Consider the following 20,500-nt stretch of genomic DNA (forward strand, 5'->3'; position numbering starts at 1 on the left):
CGGGACAGTAGGTATGCTAGTGTAGTTGACTCTTCTCTTTATTTTTTTACTTTTTGGGGGTCAACACCAGCTCCCAAAAATTAGATAAAGTCTTATTCTTCCTTATGAATGCCCGACCTCAGTGTGACTTGTTTCTAGCCAGCTTTTCTAACTTAAATTATCCCATTTCTCTTTAACTATGTTTTGCATCTGGAATTTTGCCTTTCTTTATTCTATATATGTTTCTTTCCTTCTTACTCCATGGCTGGCTGTGTGGCTGTTTGGCTGTGTGGCTGGGTGGCTGGATGTCTGGGCAGCTGGCTGGCCCCTGGCATCCGTCCTCCTCTCCTTTTCCTCTTTCTCACTCCTTGATCTCCACAAGATTTCTCTTCCTACTTTATTCTCTCTGCTTGGCAGCCCTACCTGTCCCTCTTCTGCCTACCTATTGGTCATTCAACTCTTTATTAGACCAATCAGGTGTTTTAGGCAGGCAAAGTGACACAGCTTACACAGTAAAACAAATTAAACATCTTTGCCTCATTAAACAAATGTTCCATAGTAGACACAAATGTAACACATCTTAAACTAATCTTTCACAACATTGCTAGAGAGTCAAATTTGGCTTCTGTCTAGCTGGAGTCATCTCCTGTAAACTGAAACTGTGTGTTTGTTTCCTGGCCGCCCGAGCCCAAAAAAATCACACAGAAATTATATTAATTATAACACTGTTTGGTCAATTAGCTCAGACTTCTTGTTAACTAACTCATATCTTAAATTAACCCATTTCTATTAATCTGTGTATCACCACAAGGCTGTGACCTACTAGTAAGTTTTCAGCATCTCTTTCATTTGTCAGCTACATGGAGTCTCCTTGACTCTACCTATTCTTTCTATGTATCTCTTCCAGCCTGGCTCTATTCTGCCCTGCCATAGGTGAAAACAGCTTTATTTATTAATCAATAAGAGCTACACATATACAGAAAGACATCCCACATCATCTCCCTCTTTCTGTCTAAATAAAAAGTAAAGTTTTAACTTTAACATAGTAAAATTACATAAAACAAAACAGGTATCAAACAAGAATTACAAAATTTAATCTATTTGTACCTGAAAAGTTTTGTATCTAATTAATTTATCTTTTATCATAACTAAGAAAAACTATAACTGTCTGTCTTCAACTCTTCAAAGACCCCAGAAGGATATAATATTACCTAAGTAAATAGAAAGTGCATTGTAAGCAACTTCCAAAATTCTAGAATTGACAGAGACATCTTACTGTGTGAACAATCACCCAAAGTTCTTCTGTAATGTTGGGGCATCCATCTTTAGCCTTCAGGCCCATGGTATCTGGTGAACTTTTCCATGAAGCAGGAAATTTAAAAGACTGTTTTGCCTATATTGGCAGTTTGTCAGTTGCTTTCTTCTATGTCCTGTAGAATGTTTGGCAGTTTCTTCTGTGAAGCAGGAGCCCTTAAGGACCAATTTGTCTTTTGTAAAGTTCAGCAGTCACTTTTCTGTGGGTCCTGCATGCCTAGTTCATACAGCATACCATAAAAGTAGTCCAGGCAAGAACAGTTTCTTGCCTAAATAACTAGCTTTGTAACATTGAAGGCAAATTCCATAAAGAATCTTTTCAATGCCCATCAACTTCTCTGAAGTAATTGATACTGCCAGAAGCAGACATGTATCACTGTCAAGAAAAATCTAAGTTGTTAAAATATCTTAAATGCCATATTCCATAGGTCTTTGAAGTGTTGAAGATTATCTAACTGAAATATATCTTCTCTGTATATCTAGAAAACCTAACTAACATGACTACAGTTTCGCTATTATAGTTATCACTTAATCTGTATTTCCTAATTATGCATTATATTTTTAATGTAATTCACAAACACAATACCTTAAACAAGAGCAGGAACACATATACACAGTATAGCAAATCAACCTTAAATTTGTACCAATAGACCAAAGTCTATACCAATGTAAAGCATTCATCTCTATATATCATATCCCCCTTATTATTTTTTGGGAAATTGACTGCGACTATTAATCACTTATAATAACCCCTTCAAATAAAAACAAACACTTATAAACAAAAATTTGGGGAATTTGGGCATTGTTTTCTCTAAACTGCTTCCTGCTATTTGTTGAGCCAAGTATTTTTAGGGTTCATGGAGACCTTTCAGGGGGTCTTGTTCCATCAAGCCACTTTAATCTGGAAGGAATCCACAGGTTCCCATCCTCTGTGAGAACAAAAGCAGAACCTCTTTTCCAAAGTAACATATCCTTAGACTCAAATTTTGAAGTCAAGATATCTTTAAAATAGATGTTTCTTTAGCTTAGCAGCCCATACAATGAAATGTCTCTCTGTACTTAGCACATTCACAGTCAAAACATTAAAAGAAAACCCAATAATATGGCTTTTCTTTTACTCTATTACTTTTTAATTTTTAGTTATCTTTACTCCTTTAATCTATGACTTTCTGCACTCTTTATTCTCTCTCATAAGCCCATGTACATTTATTCAACACTGTGACCCATTCAGAGGTCTTTTCTGTCTGAATCTGTCTTATTATATATCTATAATCATTTTCTGACCAGCAGCACTTTTAAAATAGTAAGCAGTTTGGTGGCAGTGGCCCTGGATGCTGGCTCTGCCTTTTTCGACCTTTTAATATGGTGGAGGTATGTTTACCACCAGCTCTGCAATCCATGCTCATTGTCCTAGCTCCAGGGACACAGCAGGTCTATGTCACCATTAAACAACCTGTAGCACTAGGCTCACAGACCCCATTTAAGTGCAGAACTTCCCTAAAGAGCCAGAGCCACCATCCCTAAAAGAAGCCATGCAGTTTTTGCTACTAATGCTAAGTCAGGAAGTCTTCTCTTAAAGGAGCCACAACTCTGCTCGCTGTCAGCAAACAGAACCTACCTGGAAAAAAAATGCAGCTACCAAGAAACTGTGCTTGTTTCCATTTTTGTGGGTCTAGAAGGCCTCCTTTTTTCTTTTTTTAAGCTTTTTTAGGTCTTATGTAGATCCATGCCCCAGACAGTGGTGTCGTTTTGTAAGCTCAGGCAGCATTTTAGTTTTCCAGCCTGAATAATCACACAGAAACTATATTAATTACAACACTGTATAGCCAATTAGCTCAGGATTCTTATTAACTAACTCTTACATCTTAAATTAACCCATTTCTATTAATTTGTGTATCACTACAAGGCTGTGGCCTACTGGTAAGGTTCCAGGGTCTCGCTCCTTCAGCAGCTACATGACGTCTCCTTGACTCTGCCTACTCTCTCTCTCTATTTCTTCCAGCCTGGCTATATTCTGCCATGCCATAGGCCTAAGCAGCTTTTTATTCACTAACCAATAAAAGCAACACATATACAGAAGGACATCCCACATCAATCTCTGTCAAGGCTGCCCCAGTTCTACCAAACCCAACCGTTGATGATTTAATTCACCATGCAGATTTGAACACATTTCTCCATCACTTTGGGAACTGTGATATCCACAACAACTATAGGCAGCCATCCTTATGGCCCTGACAGGTAAGCCAGGCAGTTCTCATCATTCCTTGTAGTCTTAAACTTCCCAGCTCACGAATTATACCACCATGTGATCCAGTCTTCAAACACTGAACAAGTCTCAGTGGGCTTCACTGACTTGTTCAAGGTTACAAAAGCACTTCTAACAGTTTGGGAGTAGAACTCTGGTTTCTAATGCTGAATTCATTCTTTTGCATCATTTCAAAATGCTTTGTGGGAAAAGACCCATATAATCTCACAGACCCTGGACCGCCATTACTTCTGAGGAGGAAATTTAGGAACAGACTGGCATATGCATACTGCAGAACACAAGACTGGTGTTTCTGCTCTTTGGTCTTTTACTACCTTCCTGTGTGCTGAGCCTCCTTTTCCGCCTTTAAAAGTAAGGCACTGTGGCTTATATCTAGGCAAAGCTTTAATGCTCTGCTGACACTGTCCTCCCTTCTCACTGTTCCCCCCTTTTACAGCCCAGACACACATCAGTGATTGGCTCTAGGGACAAAGGGACAAGAAAAATTGAGCCTTCTTCCAAACATAGACGCATTAACAATGTGAACATCTTCTACTTTTTGATGGACCCGCCATGTGCATTCTACAATCAGCTACGTTAGAAATATGAATGGATTTGATTGCACATTTGACGTATTTGATTACTGAAATGCCAGAACTCCACACTGGTGTTGGCTAGCCACCAAGAGCCTTGTCTTGTTCACTGAGAGGGCTGCAGAGATGAGCTTGGGACCCTGGAGATGTTTGCTCAGCTGCGGAACACCAAATCAGGACGGGGAGACACCCTCTCACACAAAGAACCTGTGAGCGTCAAGCTCACAGCTAACGTGAGCTCTAGCTTTCTCAAGTAGCTATCGTCCTTCTCAGCCATTCCTACATAGCAAGCAAGTAGAGACTCTGGCAGGGCTCAGGTGAAGCAGAAGAAGTGCAGAACATGAGGTTCTGAGGCATGAAGGGGGATACGGAGTGAAGAAGACCCGGGTGGAGGCAGGCAGATGGCCCGCAGCAGGGAAACTCCTCGCTCATAAATCCACAGGGTGCTGTTCCGCTTGCTGGCTATAAGGAAAGGCACCTCAGGTGTTGAGGATCACTTTCTCAGGATCTGTGTTATGCCTTCTGATGCTATATCAAAATATCCAAGGCTGAGAATATTATAAAGACCAGAAGTTTGTTTATTCTATAGAATGGAGATTCCAAAAGCGTGGTGATGGCACCTACTTGGAATCTAGTGAGGGTCTTCCCACAGCATCTTAACGTGATGAAGTGTGTCACAAGGTGAAACAAAGTAGGTGTGAGTCTCTCATCCCTTTCTATAAAGCCAGGAATCTGCCCTCATGTGATCTCTAATCCTAAAATCCCAGACTCCATATCACTAAAATAGGGGTATAGCATATGAACTATGGGGGATATGTGTCCCAGCAAGTAGGAATTCCCAGGCTTGCATCTCAGGTCTCTACATTCACTGTTCATGTGACTCCATGCTAGCTGCTTCACTTCCTTCCTGAGCCCCAGCTTCTTCCTCTAGACCCCGGGAAGTGTCCTTTCCACCTCCCAGATTTCTGTAGACCTTAGTGTTCCAGTCAGAACACAAGCAACTGTCTGAGACGCTTGGATCCATTAGGTGTCTTTGGTCCTCCACACAGACCAAGGAGATGGAGTTGCAGGTGCAAGCCCTGCCCTGGCTGATCCTGAGCCTGCATGTTTTCTAATTCACCAACTGAGGATCACAGGGTCTAAGCTCAGTCCCAAGCTAATGCCCTCCCGAGCCCATAACCCCAACCCTGGGCATGCAGTCACGCCAAGACTACAGAGCTATACCTATTCATTTGGAAACTGTGAAATTCAGATACATTATCTCATAAGATGACTCAGTCCCATGTGGCTCACTGACATGAATGAAATGTAACATTTGCGCAACTACTACTATTCAGATAGGTCCTTGGCAGGGAGGATTCAGATAAAGGTTTCAAATGGTGAATGTAAGGACCACTGGCCTAAGGATAACATAGTATCTATCCACACTATGAATCCATTGCAGCAGGGTAACTCATTGCGCTCTCTCTCTCTCTCTCTCTCTCTCTCTCTCTCTCTCTCTCTCTCTCTCTCTCTCTCGTCAAAATTCCTTATTAGCCCTTCTCAGTTCCTGGAGATGAAGAGGAATGATTGGTTTGCTCTCCCAGCTCCCCAAACTCCTCATCTTCAACATCTTCAACTGGCACCACCATCCAGTCTCTCTTGGCATCAGGACCTGGAGTCGTGTAGATCCCTGGTGGCATGCTCTTCATATAGAACATCCCTGCGAGGCTTCAGCCTGGATGCCAGCCGGACACACAGGCGAGAGTTGTTTGCCTCCACCTCATTCATCACTAGCTCTCTAAACACATTCCCCTCTTCTGTTTCTAGCAGACAGAGCCAAGATGGAGAGTGGTACTCCCTCCAAGCCATCTAAATACTGTCAGCCATTCATTCTCCTTTGCAGAAAAATCTCCCCAATCAAGTCTGCATCAAAAGCATGTCTTTGTTCATCCAGGTTTGACTCAGGACGCAAGGATTCTGGAGGATTCATAGAACTCAGTCTCAAGGTGATGTAACCAATCATGGATGTTGAGGAAGAAGAGGAGCCGTGTAACCTTCATGGAAGGGGACCATGCTCCCTTTCCCCTGGGTGACGTGCACTGTGTTAGGTTCTTAGAATATGGACATGATAAGACACATCTCACTTATAATAGAACTGAGTAACCTGTAGACGTACTTAATTCTAACTTTTTACAAAAATATAAGATGAACTTGAGACCCAAAGTGTTAATGGAACTCGAGTGAATGGGGTCCTTTCTGGGGACTTTCCAAGTTGCAGCTAAAAGGAAAAGATATAGAATCAGGACTTTTAACAGGGATGGAATGGGAACAGTATGAGGAGAGTCAAGTATGCAAAGGCAAGGAGGCAGCACATCATTCGAAGGCCTTTCTAGACAGTCTCCCTAGGATGGGAGAGTGTGGGCAGGTATGGTGAGGGACATGCTGAGAGCAAGCATTTCAAATGTGTGGCCACTCTAGAGCCTCCCATTCAGGCTCCTCTCTTCCTTAAACTAGACAGAGTTGGGTTTCTGTCACCTGCCTTCATCTCATTCTAACAATGAGACTCTGCTCTGTGTGTTTCCCTGACATCTGCTTCTGATCTGTGTCTCCACTCAGCTGCTCCATGTCTCCCTTCTGGTGTCTGGCGCCAGGCCCTCTTCCATGTTGGGAGGCCAAGGTCTCTGGATCCAGAATCTTTAGCAGCATCACCAGAGCTGCTGGGTAGAACCTCTCAATGCTTGACATACAGCCCAGCTACAAAGTAACTCCACGGCCTGTGGAGCTGTGCTGGGGAAAGGGAGCATGCACAATATGTGTGCATTTATCAATGCAAGGACAAAGACGTAAGCAGTACGAATAACCAGGAGACAGAGTCTAGGGTCTCTCTGTCTTGGCTAATGGAATCAGTCATGGTTTGAAAACTCTGTCCTCCCACAAACACACCCTCTATTTTCCGTCTCTTCTGCAATGCCAGATCTGACGAGCTGCCTGGTCTTCCCTTGGGTGACCTTCCTTAGCTAACAGTGCCAACAGGATGCTTGTTGGTTTTGCCTGGCATTGCTGCAGAGTCACAGTGTGAGACCCATGGAATATACACTCAAGTCCAGCCCTGCCTGCCCCAGTCCTTTAAGATGGCAGCTAACTGAGGGGCTGTGGAAGCAGGTATCCTCTTCTGTCTGACCAGATTGGGGTGGGATGGAGATAAGAGGCCCGTGAAGGCAACCGTGGGGAGTAGTAGGGGGAACATGGCCTTGGCAGACAAACAGATGATCTTAGAGGTGTCGTGGTTTGCCTAAACTATTTGCCAACATGACTTCCATTTCAAAACAGGGTTGGCAGAAACCCAGTATCTTGGCTTGCAAGGAGCTGGGAACATCTGCCAGCTCGATTCTCCTTAAAAGGAGATTTCTTCCTCAAACATGACCCAGCTGCTCCCCAGAGAACGACACACAGCCTTGAGCTTGGAATGAGCGTGGTGTTTGAATCAGACATCACAAGCCGTTTTCTCTGCACAAGCTTAGGTGCGTAAACTTCCTGCCCAATCAGGAGCAGGCCCCAGTAGCATTCCAAGTAAGCGGATGGGGCAGGGGACAAGGGAGTACCAGAGTGACTGGAGTTCCTAGGAGGTGAGTTTCTCCAGCAAGCGAGGAGAGAAGGGGAAGGAGAGTGAACTACATCCTTGTGGCTGCATCAAGTTAGGTTTTAAGAAACATCAGCAGGAGTGTGGTCTCTGAAGCCTCTCCACCAGGGTACAGAAACAAGGTCTTCCCTTTCTTCCTTCTCTGTGTGACCATGTGTGCATGACTCAGTTTTCCTACACTAGAGTATCCTTTCCGATAAAAAGTGGTCCCCAAAAGCTACCACTTCCTTTGACTGCTATAGGTCACATATGGGATGGCATTCACAGGTGCACTCAGCAAACAGAAAACACTCAGTCCAACCTAGACGTGTCTGTCACTAGAAACTTCCACAAGGTAAGGTAAGGTAAACCAAAACAGGAAGGCGGAGATAACTGTAACATGGCTCTCTCATGATCCTTGCAGACAGACTTTGAATTCATACGCTAACTAGAGCCACGGGTAAACGTCTACCTTGACTTACAAACTAGACATACAGAAATTTCTGCTTTCAGTTTTGTGAAGCCAAACTTGAGGTCATGCATTACAACCTTTGGTGTTTAAAGGTTTCAGATAGGAACAGCCGAGATAAGGTAAGCAACAAGGAGACCCTCCCAGAAACCTGTATACTGATCAGACCCAACTGGGACAGCTGTCCTGTCTTAGCTAAGGTAGACAATGACTTTTCCCTTGTCTCACCCCGCTGTCCCTGGGCAGTGATTTCTCACGTATGACCTTGATGGCATCCCAGGGCTTGGGAGAGGAAAGCCACAAGGAAGACTGATAATAGAGAGACCTTCAGAAAGGACATGGAAATGTTCACAGAGGTCTGGGGCCTGATCGTCAGCCACACAGTCTTCCTGATCGTCAGCCACGCAGTCTTGCTTTCAAATCAGAAAAGCAGACTTAAGGGCCTTTGATAGGACCGGCAGAAAGTCCACTCACCCCAGGTGCCAGCTGAGCACTCTTGTCATGTGACATCCTGGAAAATGCTTTTAGTGGGAATCCAGGGATGAAGGGTTAACTAGTGTTTTATTTCTTTAACAGGATTTTCAGTACCTTGAAATGATTTTTCCTCTATATTTTTATGCTAGAATTGTGTGTGCTCATTGCATGTTCTCTCTCTAAGAGCGCTTAGCGGCTAGGACGTGAGACTGACTCCAAGCACCCAAGTCCTTTAGCTCCCAGCATCTATAACTCCAGTTCCAAAGGACACAACACCTTCCTCTGGCCTTTTAGGGCACTTGCTCTCATATTCATATGCCCACACACAGATACATGGATATACATGTAATTAAAAAGTAGATAAAATCGAAAAAGAAAAAAAGTGAAGCTAAACTATTAGAAGGAACCATTCCTTGGAATATGGATTGACTCCTAGGACGATCAGTGCACCGTTTGTCATTCTAGAGTCGCTCACAGTTTTACACACCCGCCCCACCCTTCAACTTTGAGCAAGTGATTGACAGGGCCTCCGAACCACATCAAATGAAGGGGAGGCGATTCCATTTCCCTAAAGGGGAAGTCGCATTAATGTTTTGACAATTTATCATTTATGTGTCCTTTTCTTGTAAGGAAAGTATTCACACATAGCTTTTAGTCAAAATCCTAAATGGCAGAGGAAGTTGGGCATTCTGTGGAAGGAACAGCAGAAGGAGGTGTGTGTGTGTGTGTGTGTGTGTGTGTGTGTGTCCTTCCTTCTTTTTATCTCATTCCATCTTAGCACACACCCTGAGTAGGATGCTGCCTCTTTCGGCACTGAGAGCTGTCTTCAGTTGCAGGACAGCAGTCATTTCTGAAGTTATAAAGCATGGTGGGATTAGCTGCACTTTGGCAAATCAACTCCGCATATAAAGAAACCTGACATGCATTCAGGGTGTCAGTACCCACTGTTGAAACTCTCGGTGACTCTGGGAATAGTGGCAAGTCTTGACTTGAAACAATGAGTTGAGGTGGATCATGTTTAATAAGGCATTTTGAGTTCGGAAGTCACTGTCCTGGGGACTCTACCAATTCCCATTGCAATCCAGCCTCATTTGACATCCACCCTTCCTGGAGGGAGAACTGGAGGGCAGGAGCCTAGGTGACAGAAGAGACAAGCATCAAAAGAGATGGTGGCTGCTTTCCTTCGTGGAGTCAGAGTCTCTGGACAGAGCTCAGGAGAAACAGGGAAAGAAGCAGCATTGGGATTCTTTCCGGGTCTGCTCAGCATTAGTTTTCCATTTCCCTCCCTGCTCTGCTGTAGTTGCTACTGCTTACTGTTATGATCTGTACTCCAGTGGGGTCACTCAACACAACACAAGACAAGCTACACGCCGCAGGTCTGCCGATCCCAGGCATCTTCCTCCTGGGGAGACTGATGCACCCTTCCTTGCTCATTGGTTTAACGGATGGAGACCCATTTCAGAGTTGCTGAAGCCAAGAGCTCAGGAGTCATTCATTGCTGGCAGATCTGCCCGCCACAGCTGATCACAGTCCCCCTGCTTTGACCCCCTGAATCCTTGCCCTACCCTCATTTCCACAGATGGTCTGATAGTCCTACCCACAGTTTCTCTCCCCACGATATGAGCACCTCTGTATACCATGAACTGCAATGATTATCTTCCAACCATGGTGCTTCCTCCTCCAAGCCGCTCTATGTCCCTCATATTACAGATAAAAAGACCAGGCTATGATGTGGGGTGTGACTCGACCACACTATCTCCTGTAAGCTCAAACAAGGAACATGCACCAGCGTTCAGTCATTTTCTGTGCTCCACATGTGTGCTGAGGCATGTGCATGTCTGTACCTTTCTCCATGCATGAATTTAAAAGAGCAATGAGATGAACAGCCGTAATTTCCTTCATCTTCCATACTGTTTCCTGTATGCTCGGCTTTGGGCAGTTTTCTATCCGATCTAGGTCAGTTTTCCAACTCATCCAAGATCAGAAGACTATAAAACAGCTGAGACAGTATCTAATATCAGGATTATTGGACCTCAAATCCCAAGGCCCTAACTCCTAGACAAGTGGAGAAGAGATGTATTCCAGCAATGGTCTCTGCAGTAGGCCATTATGGAATGTTCCGGAGATCCTGTAAGAGTGCCAACATTTTATAGCTGTCATTTTTATCTTATGGGGGGAAAAACGCCGCTGGTGGGATTATGTTGTGGGTTTTATATTTGGAAGTGGACAGTTGAAGAAGGATATTGATCAAATGGACGACAGTGTGGACGAGTGAAGGGTCCAGGAGAAAACGGTTGAAGAATCTGTGTAACTAGCTGGGAGAGGCGAGAACGCTAGAGAGAAGGAAGCAGACAACAGAACTATTTGTCCCCGTCAAGGGGCCCCATGTGGAAGAGGCAACACACCCCTCTTCTACCCTAAAACTTAGATCTGAGCCTATGTTGGGGTGTTTCCAGGAGGCAGCTGCCAAGAGCCCTTGGAAAATAACTACTAGGCCTTCACTGCAGAGGGAGGAAGGGAGGGAGGAGTCTGAGCAGCCTCAGAACGCAATACCCAGAAGGCAGAGGAGTTTTCCACCTAGTAAGCCCATCTTTGCTTAGCCGCCCTGAGCCGCAGCTTCTTCTCTGTGAAACGGGCGGAAGAACGATGATCTGAGGATGGTAGTGAGAAACGAAGATGCCCGCAGAGCGGCCATGGCAGCACTGTCTCCACCAACTAGCCGTGGTTGTCATCACCGTCGTCGTCTCGCCGTCCTTCTAAATTTGTGCGCGGAGAAAGGTGCAGACATGCACACACGTGGAGGACAGAAAATGACTGAACACAGGTGCATGCCTTCGTCCTTGTTTGAGGCCGGGTCTCTCTTTGCTCTCCTCTGATTCACGCACCAGACAAGCCAGCCAGGAAGCTTCCAGGGATGCTCCTGCCTCTGCCTCTCATTTCCCACACTAGCTCCTAGAGGCACTGGGATTACAGACTTAATATGAAGCGTCTGACTTCATATGGGTCGAAGGGAATGTGAGCTCAAGACCTCGCACATGCGCTTCAAGCACTTCTCCCGCTGAGCTACCTGCTCAGCCCCGCTGTCATCGTTAGAGTTAACGTAATTACTTTCAGCAAAACAGGAAGGTCTGAACTGAAACAGGCAATGCTGAGACAGGAATTCCTCCTTCTCAGGGGAAGACTGGAGGTCACCCCTTCCCTGTCAAAGCCTCCTTGATATCTGGAAAAGACCAGAGAACACGGCTCAACAGAGCAGGAAAAAAAAAAAACAGCCAAGGTCAGGTGCAATGGGTCCTTTGAATCTCCGTTCCTGCCAATCACTCAAGCGGTTTGCTTGTATGGAAACTTCCATCTTGAAGGAAGCTGACTATCCCCTGCTTGACCCAAGCAAGGGCCTGTGACCTCACTCCTTGAAAGACATCAATCAACATAGAAACCACGTAACCCACTCTGTAAAGCATTCACAGGGTGGCCAGAATGTCTGGGGTTCATTGGGACAGAGACAGGAGGGCAGGTCAAATAAAAAGGACGTTTATTCTTTTTTCTGGTTGGCTGGGTTTTTTGTTTGTTTGTTGTTGTTGTTGTTTCCCCAAAACGGAGTTTCTCTGTGTAACAGCTCTGGCTGTACTGGAACTCACTTTGTAAACCAGTCTGGCCTCCAACGCACAGAGATCCGCCTGCCTCTGCATCCTGAGTGCTGGGATTCAAGGCATGCACCCCCACAGCCCAGCAAAAAAGATGCTTATTGATGTGTATAACATGCAGGGGCCACAGGGGTGGGACAACGTGCAGGCATGGGGTATCTCAGAGAACAGTCGCCCCCTACGTGGAAGGAAGCATCCCTAAGAGCCATCTCCTCAATTCGGATAAAGAGAAAGTCAGATCTCCGCTTCTGATTTATCCTAGACCCCTCCCAGGGCCACTCTTCTCTCTGGAGCACAAATGGGAATGAAAACTTGTGTTGCTCTGTCCTAGCGAACCCCACACATTCTATGACTCGGAAACCCCACAGCCCAAGGTCTTTTAAATATCTTATGACATGAAGTTTGCTTCTGGCGAGTGACAACAGGACCTTGTCAGGTAAGTGAGAGCTATTTCTGCCCCGAGCATTCCTATTAATGTACCAGAATATCTAAACCCTTGACAAAGCCTCCCTCCCCTGCCCTTTGTTTTCCTAACAACAGCAGCAGCAGTAGGATGCAGACTTTATTTTCTTTGAAGCTGGTTTGTTTGTTGAACAAAGACCTAGGCTGGAGAGTCCATGGATGCTGTGAACAGAATGCATGGGCTTTTTATTTTTCCATATCTTGTTGAAGAACGTGAGCTAAACATGTGGTGGGGCACACAGACAATTCCAGCTCCCAGGAGGGGAAGGCAGGAGAGCTGACAATCAGAGGGCAACCTAGGCTAAATAGTGGGGCTGGCAGAGGTGGGTGGTTGCCTCCAGGGGTTCTCAATTCTAGCTACACATCACAACCACTGGGCATCTTTTACAAGAGCAATACCAAAAGGGAGACGGTTCTGCCATGCCTTACCAAGCATGAGGGTCTGGGTTCGAGTTCCAGGACTTATGAAAAAGCCATGATGATCCATGCTTACAGCCCCAGGCTAGCCTAGTCAGCAAGCCCTAGGTCGGAGATTCCATCTCAAAACCAAGCTACTCCTGACAAACAATGTGTAGTTGGCCTTTGGCCTTCATATACACATATGTACACATATGTATGTACACCTTCATATACACGAACATAGATTCCACAGATATATATAAATATTATATATATATATATATATATATATATATATAAAATCACCTGTCAAACTGATCCCCACCTCCCCAGATACCATTGGTCTATCTCCTGAGAACAGATACTCCCCTTACTGAGCCTCACCTTCCTCAACCACAGTGGTTGATCCTCATACATATTACATAGAAGCTGGTTAATGTGAAACATTAACTGGCACATGCCTGCATTTTCTTAAAACTTCATGAGCCAGGCATGGAAGTGCATGCCTTTAATGCCAGCTCTTGGGAGACTGGGAAAGGGGGAAGTTGAATTAGAGGCCAGCTTAAGCTATACATAAAGACCTATCAGATCAGGACACAGAAAGAGAATGTCTCATAGATGACCCTCAGAGCACAATTCTGCCTTTCAGACTTGCTGAGGAGCTTGAGTCCGGACTTGTGGTGGTGCACACAGACAATCCCAATTCCCAGGAGATGAGGGCAGAACTGACCTAGGCTAAATAGTGGGCTTAGGAGAGGGCTAATCACTAGGCAAGTGTTCCTCAATTCATAAACTCGAAACTGTTGTTACTCAGCCAATTGCCAGAATAGCAGGGCCTGAACTGTTTCCTGGACCCTGAGGTTCGCAGCCTGTGGTCTGAGCATTTGCTATCTGTAGGGCTGGGCTCCAGCTGCGCCTAGCCAGTCTCATCTCCCTTCACTCCCCTTGACCGTTTTTTGTTCCATTTTGCTCTCTTCTCTTTTTGAGACAGGGTCTCATGCACACCAGGCTGTTCTTGAACTTGCATAGCTGAAGATGACCTTGAACTCCTGATCCTCCTGCTTCTACCTCCCAAGCATTAGAGTTCCAGGCGCGTACCACCACAACCAGTCTCCTAGGCGGTGCTGGCATGGAACCCGGGGCTTCTAACTAAACTACATCAGTAGCCCCTGAACTGGGGATTTTGTTACAGATTCTCTCGTTATAGCACAGGCTGGTCTCATACTAGCAGTGATCCTCCTGCCTCGGCCTCTCAAATGCTGGAATCATGCATGCACTCTCTCTTACCACTACTAGACTACACTGTGAAATCTTGTCTTTGGGTCTTGAGGCTCACTATACCCTGGGGCCCAAACACTCCCCATCTTCAAGGACCTGGACCAGATGCCTGCTGGCTCTAAAATCCTGCCAGAGTACTCCAGTTTCCACCAGCATCCAGTAGCATTTGATTTACACCCCAGCCTCTGATCTATGGGAGTCCATTTGCTGCTATTGACTGCTACTTACAGGGCATTTCATTCCTGCTTGACCATGAGTGTCTGTGAGCAAGCACTGACCCTAATGATTCTGTCCTGGCTACTGCCCTTGATAATCCAGCGCAGCACCCTTCATTCATCTTGTCATTGTTTATTTATGTGTTCATGTAAATGTTTTATTGCATCTATTAATTATACATAATAATGGGTTTCAGTGTGACACTTTCAGACATGTACATAATACACTTTGGTCACACTCACCCCATCGCCCTCTTCGGCTTTCTCTTTGTCAATAGGTATGGGGTGTCTGCCTGTCTGAAGGCTGTCATAGACACCTTTGGCATTATTAACTACCAACTCGTTTGTCTGGGAAGTATATGGTAAACTGTTAGTGCTGAGGTTTTTGACAGCCAGTCATGCTGCAAATTCACAGTGGCAGATGGGTGTGGTTAGCAGCATATGGTTCGAAGTGTAAGTCAGTATTTATGTATTTTTACAAATGACACCTTTATATTTATGCATAAAGATGGGAAAGAATTCAAAATTAAGTTGCACATTTGGGGAGTTGTGGTGATGGTGTTCAATGAACAGTTAATTTGAGGCTGTAGACAAGGGCCTGGAGACTTGTCCAGGAGTCTTGAGCATTAGCTTCATCCTATCACCCTCTGGGAGCAACTTGGAAAATGGATTCCTTAAGATGGATTCCTCTCTTGAGTCTGTTCCTCAACCATGGCATGGGGAAAGTTAGACTGAAGGAACCAACTGCCTGTTCTAAGCTCTATACAGCAGAAGTCGTTGAACAAAAAGTCAGTGACATTTGCAGATGTTTGGATGTGTGCGTGGGGCACATCAGAAGTGAAACAGTTTTCAGTGCTCTTGCCCCAGAAGGGCCACTTTCGGGGTCCTAGACCAGAAGGACTGAATGCTGTGCTTTCTGGTCCCAACTGTCAGATGCACAGACTCTGGACTATCTTTGCAATAAGGAACACACCACCCCAAAGGTCAGGCCTTGGGGAAATAGATCAGGTTCTGCTTGCTTTGCAGAAACACATACCGGCTCTGACTCTCTTCATAAAGCCTGGGCTGATTCACAGGGTTGGTTCTTAGATACTGGTTTATCCAACTGCCTTGTTTTACAGATAGGGAGAAAATTACCCAGAGGAAGTTATTTTTCCAAGACCATGAAGGACAAAGGGCAGGTTGTCTGGGTTTAGGATGACCTCACTGCATACCCTGTACTGTGGGATTTCCCTGGATCATCTGAGCAAGCCTGAGTGGGACTAGGAAGAGGTTGTCAGCCCTCCCAGGAGATGAATGGATAACCTGGAACCATTTGCACCATTGCAAGCCTCTCATCCCTCCTGGGGTCCAAGGTCTGAACCATAGGAGCATTGACAAATGTCTCAGCCACCATGTGCAATGAGCCAGGGACAGAAAGGCTGCCAGTAACACAGCAAGAGTCTCTAAAGGTCAGTGAGCGCGACATACCAAACATGCATTCTACTCTAGTGTATTTAGATAAACATGTGCCAGGAAGAAAGGGGGCTCCCTGTGGACAGTGACTACACTCATCTGCTCCCCTGGGTGCTGGGAGCACAGAGCTGTTCTGGTCCTCACAAGGCACTAGTCATTATGGTCTGAACATCTGGGCCTCCCCCCAAATTCCTGTGTCGAAATTCTAACTCCCAGTGTAATAGGATTAGAAGTGGAACGTTGGAGGGATAGAAGTTAAATGAAGGCACGAGGGTGGGGACTCATGCTGGGATCAATACCCTTATTAGAAAAAACAAGGGAAGGAGGGGAGGGGAGTGGAGAAGAGGATTCCATTTTCTGCTCGTTGCCTTAGGAGAAGCAAGAAGACATCTGTCTGTACAGCAGGAAATGAACCCTTGTCAAACAGTGGGCCTGCCAGCACTTTGATCCTATACTTCCCAGCCTCCAGAACTGTGAGAGATGAGTCTTATTTAATCCTCCCCAAATGTAGTATTGTTGTTATAGCATCTCAAATTGACTGAGACACTAGCCTTGCATAGCTTAGTCATGGTAAATGTGAACAGACAGAGGCCCAGACAGCACGCATGACTTTTTCACAGCCGCAGGAGAGCCAAGAGCCTCTTCTAAAGCTGAGTTTCTTTGTCCCATACTTATTCTTCAGGGTCAGAAAGTTCTCCACCCTCTGGGTGCATCAATAGAAAGCTACTTCAATGCATCTTCCAGGACCCCAGGATGGAGGACTTGAGAGATTTCCTGTTTTTAAAAAGTTGAAATCAAAAAGTGCTGTCATTTTCCTTAAATATATTCTTTTGAATAAAACATCCACTCTCGATGCCAGCAGCAAGCTTCGAAACATGTTCACGATGGCATGATTGATAATAAGAAGGCTTTTTCAAGATGTTTCTAATCCTATCTTCCTGGTTAAAGAATTCAAACTCTCGAGCGTGATGTATGGCCTAATAGGAAGGGGTACTTGAACTGAAGCTATTTATTTACGCTTGCATTTTTGACAGATGAATATTAACTACTGAGAAAATGGTAAAGGCAATTAGTCAAGGCTAAATAATGGCCAGATGAGTGTGCAATCATAGATACATAGGTTGCTTTTCTCCCCAACAGCAGCCCACCATCAGGTTCTTCCTTCCTCTAAGATGCTGTGGCCAAGGAGCGGTGACCCCTCCCTTTCTGATGCTCCTGGACTGCAGTGGGTGGACTTGGATTCCACAACAGAGTCTGAGATCCCAAAGGAAGAATGACACTTGCTGTCAACGTCCCTTGTCTTAGATCTCTATGAAAACTCTATTTCTGCCTACACGAATGATGTTTTCAGCTGGCTGACCCCAGCGCAAGGCAGATGAAGAAGAGGAAGGAGGCGAGCTCCAAAAAAGAAGCTCATTCTCTCATTCTTGGAGAGGGGAGCCTGCCATATAGAAATGGGGGTATCAAATCTTCCGGTCCCTCCTCCCTTCATCTTCTTAATCTCTGCCTGTTCTGCCTACAGTGTTTGCTTGCAGGAGCTAAATAAAGCCACAAACAAAATTCATTTTATAAGCAAGTCACACATTCAAAAATCTTCACTGAGTATCTGCTATGTGCCAAGCACCAGAAATAGGAAGTGGACACAGTCCACTTCCACAGAACTTCAAGATAGGACCTCTCTGGGGAACTGAAGTGTGCTCACACCCTGAGACTGTGTCAGACCCTCCCCTTCCAAGAGGATGCCTCCTTCCTGAAGCAGGGAAAGAGACCTTGAAGGGTTGATGGCAGCTTCCAAAATTAACAAGGGGTTAGTTTACCCAGCGCAAGCTTGCAAATGTTGTGTTGTTAAGCTTCTGAAAGCAGAGACTACACAACCTGAGATTCCATTTGGAGACTGTAAAGAATGCTTTCCCCAGAATCCTGGGAGCCAATCTGTCACCTTGCCTTTTCTTAAAAGATAATCACTAGCTTCAATAATTTCTTAATAACTGCTGGCTCTGTATTAAAGTAGTGCTACCTCTGTATAATTCAGGAAAGCAATGGATGTCATTTAAAGTACGAAGGGAAGAGTCCATTGCTCCACTCCCCTCATGTCACAAACTTAGCTATGGCCAGATCCACCCATAACCTGACTCATGTGCCACGTTACTTTATAAATTGTTTGCTTTTCAAGGCAAAACCCCCTCTACAGCCAAACCATCCATTTTCATTTATAGCAGCATTTTAGCATTATTCTGCCCCTAGTTCCCTTTGCCTTCCTTGTGCCTCACCAAGCAGCCTCGTGGGTTTTCTGTGAAACACATCTGTCCATTTTCTGAAGACTCTAAGAAGAACTAGGTCCAATCTAAAGTCCTAGTCTGTCTGAAACAGGAGGAACACTCTAAGTACTGACATTTTAACCCCTCGCTTGCTTGGGTTCCAGAAGAAGGGGCTGCCTACGTGCACGTGCACACGGGAGCAATATCAGGGCTTGGACGGGGACTCTGTTCTCTTAGTCACTACTTGGTTGTCACTGAACCTTTGCCACTAGACAGGTTTGTTTGCCTTCTGTTTGGCCCCATTATCATCCTGAGATTGGACACCCTAAGTAAACCATGCAATACCTCCAGGACCTCATGGAATCTAGTCCCACATATGCAGTGAACGGCATGTGTCATCATGGAGACGGTATCAACATGTGTGTACTACACTCTCAATCTCTCTAGACTAAGGCCCTTGTGATGGGCAGTCTTGATAGTCAGCTTGATTAGATTAAGAAACGCTTACGATGGGGCTGAATAGTGGTTACGAGTATTGGTTGTTTTACTAGAGGACCTGGGTTTAATCTCCAGCACCCACATGTCAGCTCACAACCATCACCATCTCTATCTAGTTCCAGGGGATCCACAACAGGCTTCTCACTGTTGCAAGCCAGCAGGCAAGCACAGGCATACATACAGGCAAAAGACTCATACACATAAGATATTTTTTAAAGAGATACCTGAGAGATTAATTAGTGAAACATGCCTCCGAGGGAAATAGGACAGATTTTTCTAGGGAATCAGTTCAGTCGTCAGGGTTCTGCAGTATAATTCCTTAAAGTGTTCGTAGTAGGATGTATCCCTGGGAGGTATGCAAGGTTCATGGGGTATATAGCTGGGGAAGTAGGTCATTGAGCTGCTCTCCCTGGGGGCTGGATTGTATCCTGACCTCTTTCTGCATTGTCCTTTTTGCAGTTTTCTGTCTACCAAGAAGTGAAGAAGAGCCTCTGATGTAGGCACAGGACCAAGCACAGGACGAAAGAACGCTCTGAAGCCGTGAGGCACAGTAAGTCCTCTCTTGAGTCTCAGTGTCAGGAATTTTGCCAATGAGATAAGAAAATAAAACCATCAGGGATGTGATTAGTAATCTGTTCTTTAAAAAAAAAAGGCACACACAGTTCCAACTTCTTCCCAGTGTACAAATGGTGGTGGGGGGTGGGGGCAAGCTTTTTTCCCATGACCAAAGCATTAGCCTCTAACAAAATGCCAAGTCCAGGGGCTCAGTCACAGCTCAGGGAATCCTCCATGAAATCCTATGCAAACATCATTCTTCCTTACTCAGCTGGACTTTCTTTGAGAGAGATCTCATTGTAATATGATTTGGACCAGACTACAGAATAATATTAAAGCCATAAACTATGTGTAGAAGAACACAGACTTCAGGCACAGAAGACAAGTTGGGCACCCTGAAAACTTATTATCATGCTCCAAATTTAGTGTCCTGATGTCTAAGTGCGACTCATGATGTTAACCAGCAGAGTGGTTAGGCATCTTTTATTCCTTGTCAGGAAAATAAAGTTGTCTCCTGTCATGTTGGACAGTCTGAGTATATATCTTATAGCAAAGACAACAGAAATATGTAATTTCATGTGTGCCTGTACCCATCATTTCAGTAGGAAAGAACTTCAAATTCAAATTAATACACTTGTTCAGCATGTCGCTTTTGAAAACCACAGCTGAGCAGCAAGTGCAGAACATTCCAGAATACTTGCAACTTGTCTTGCCATTTATATTTTTGTTTTTTTTTCCTGAAGGAGAAAAAAAACAGTAGATATTTATCATTTTAAGTCACTTCCAGCAGACTAAAGGACTCTCCCTGCCATCACTGTAATTGTTAATCAGCGCCATAAACATAAATTATCTGTTAGTGAGGAATGGGACTATTTTATGTCCTGGAATTTGCAGAGATATGGCAGCCCAAGCCAAGTGAGTCTCCTGAGTCTAGGCTTTCATGGCACCTCTGTGACCCCGAGGTCCATAGGGAGCACCAGGATGGCTATTAACCTGTTCTGCCACCAATTCGCTATTGTGGCCTTAAACAAGCCCCAGCCACTTCCATTTCTGAGTCCCCA

The sequence above is a fragment of the Arvicola amphibius genome, chromosome 15 (genome assembly GCF_903992535.2).
Source record: "Arvicola amphibius chromosome 15, mArvAmp1.2, whole genome shotgun sequence".
NCBI classification, from domain to species: Eukaryota; Metazoa; Chordata; class Mammalia; order Rodentia; family Cricetidae; genus Arvicola; species Arvicola amphibius.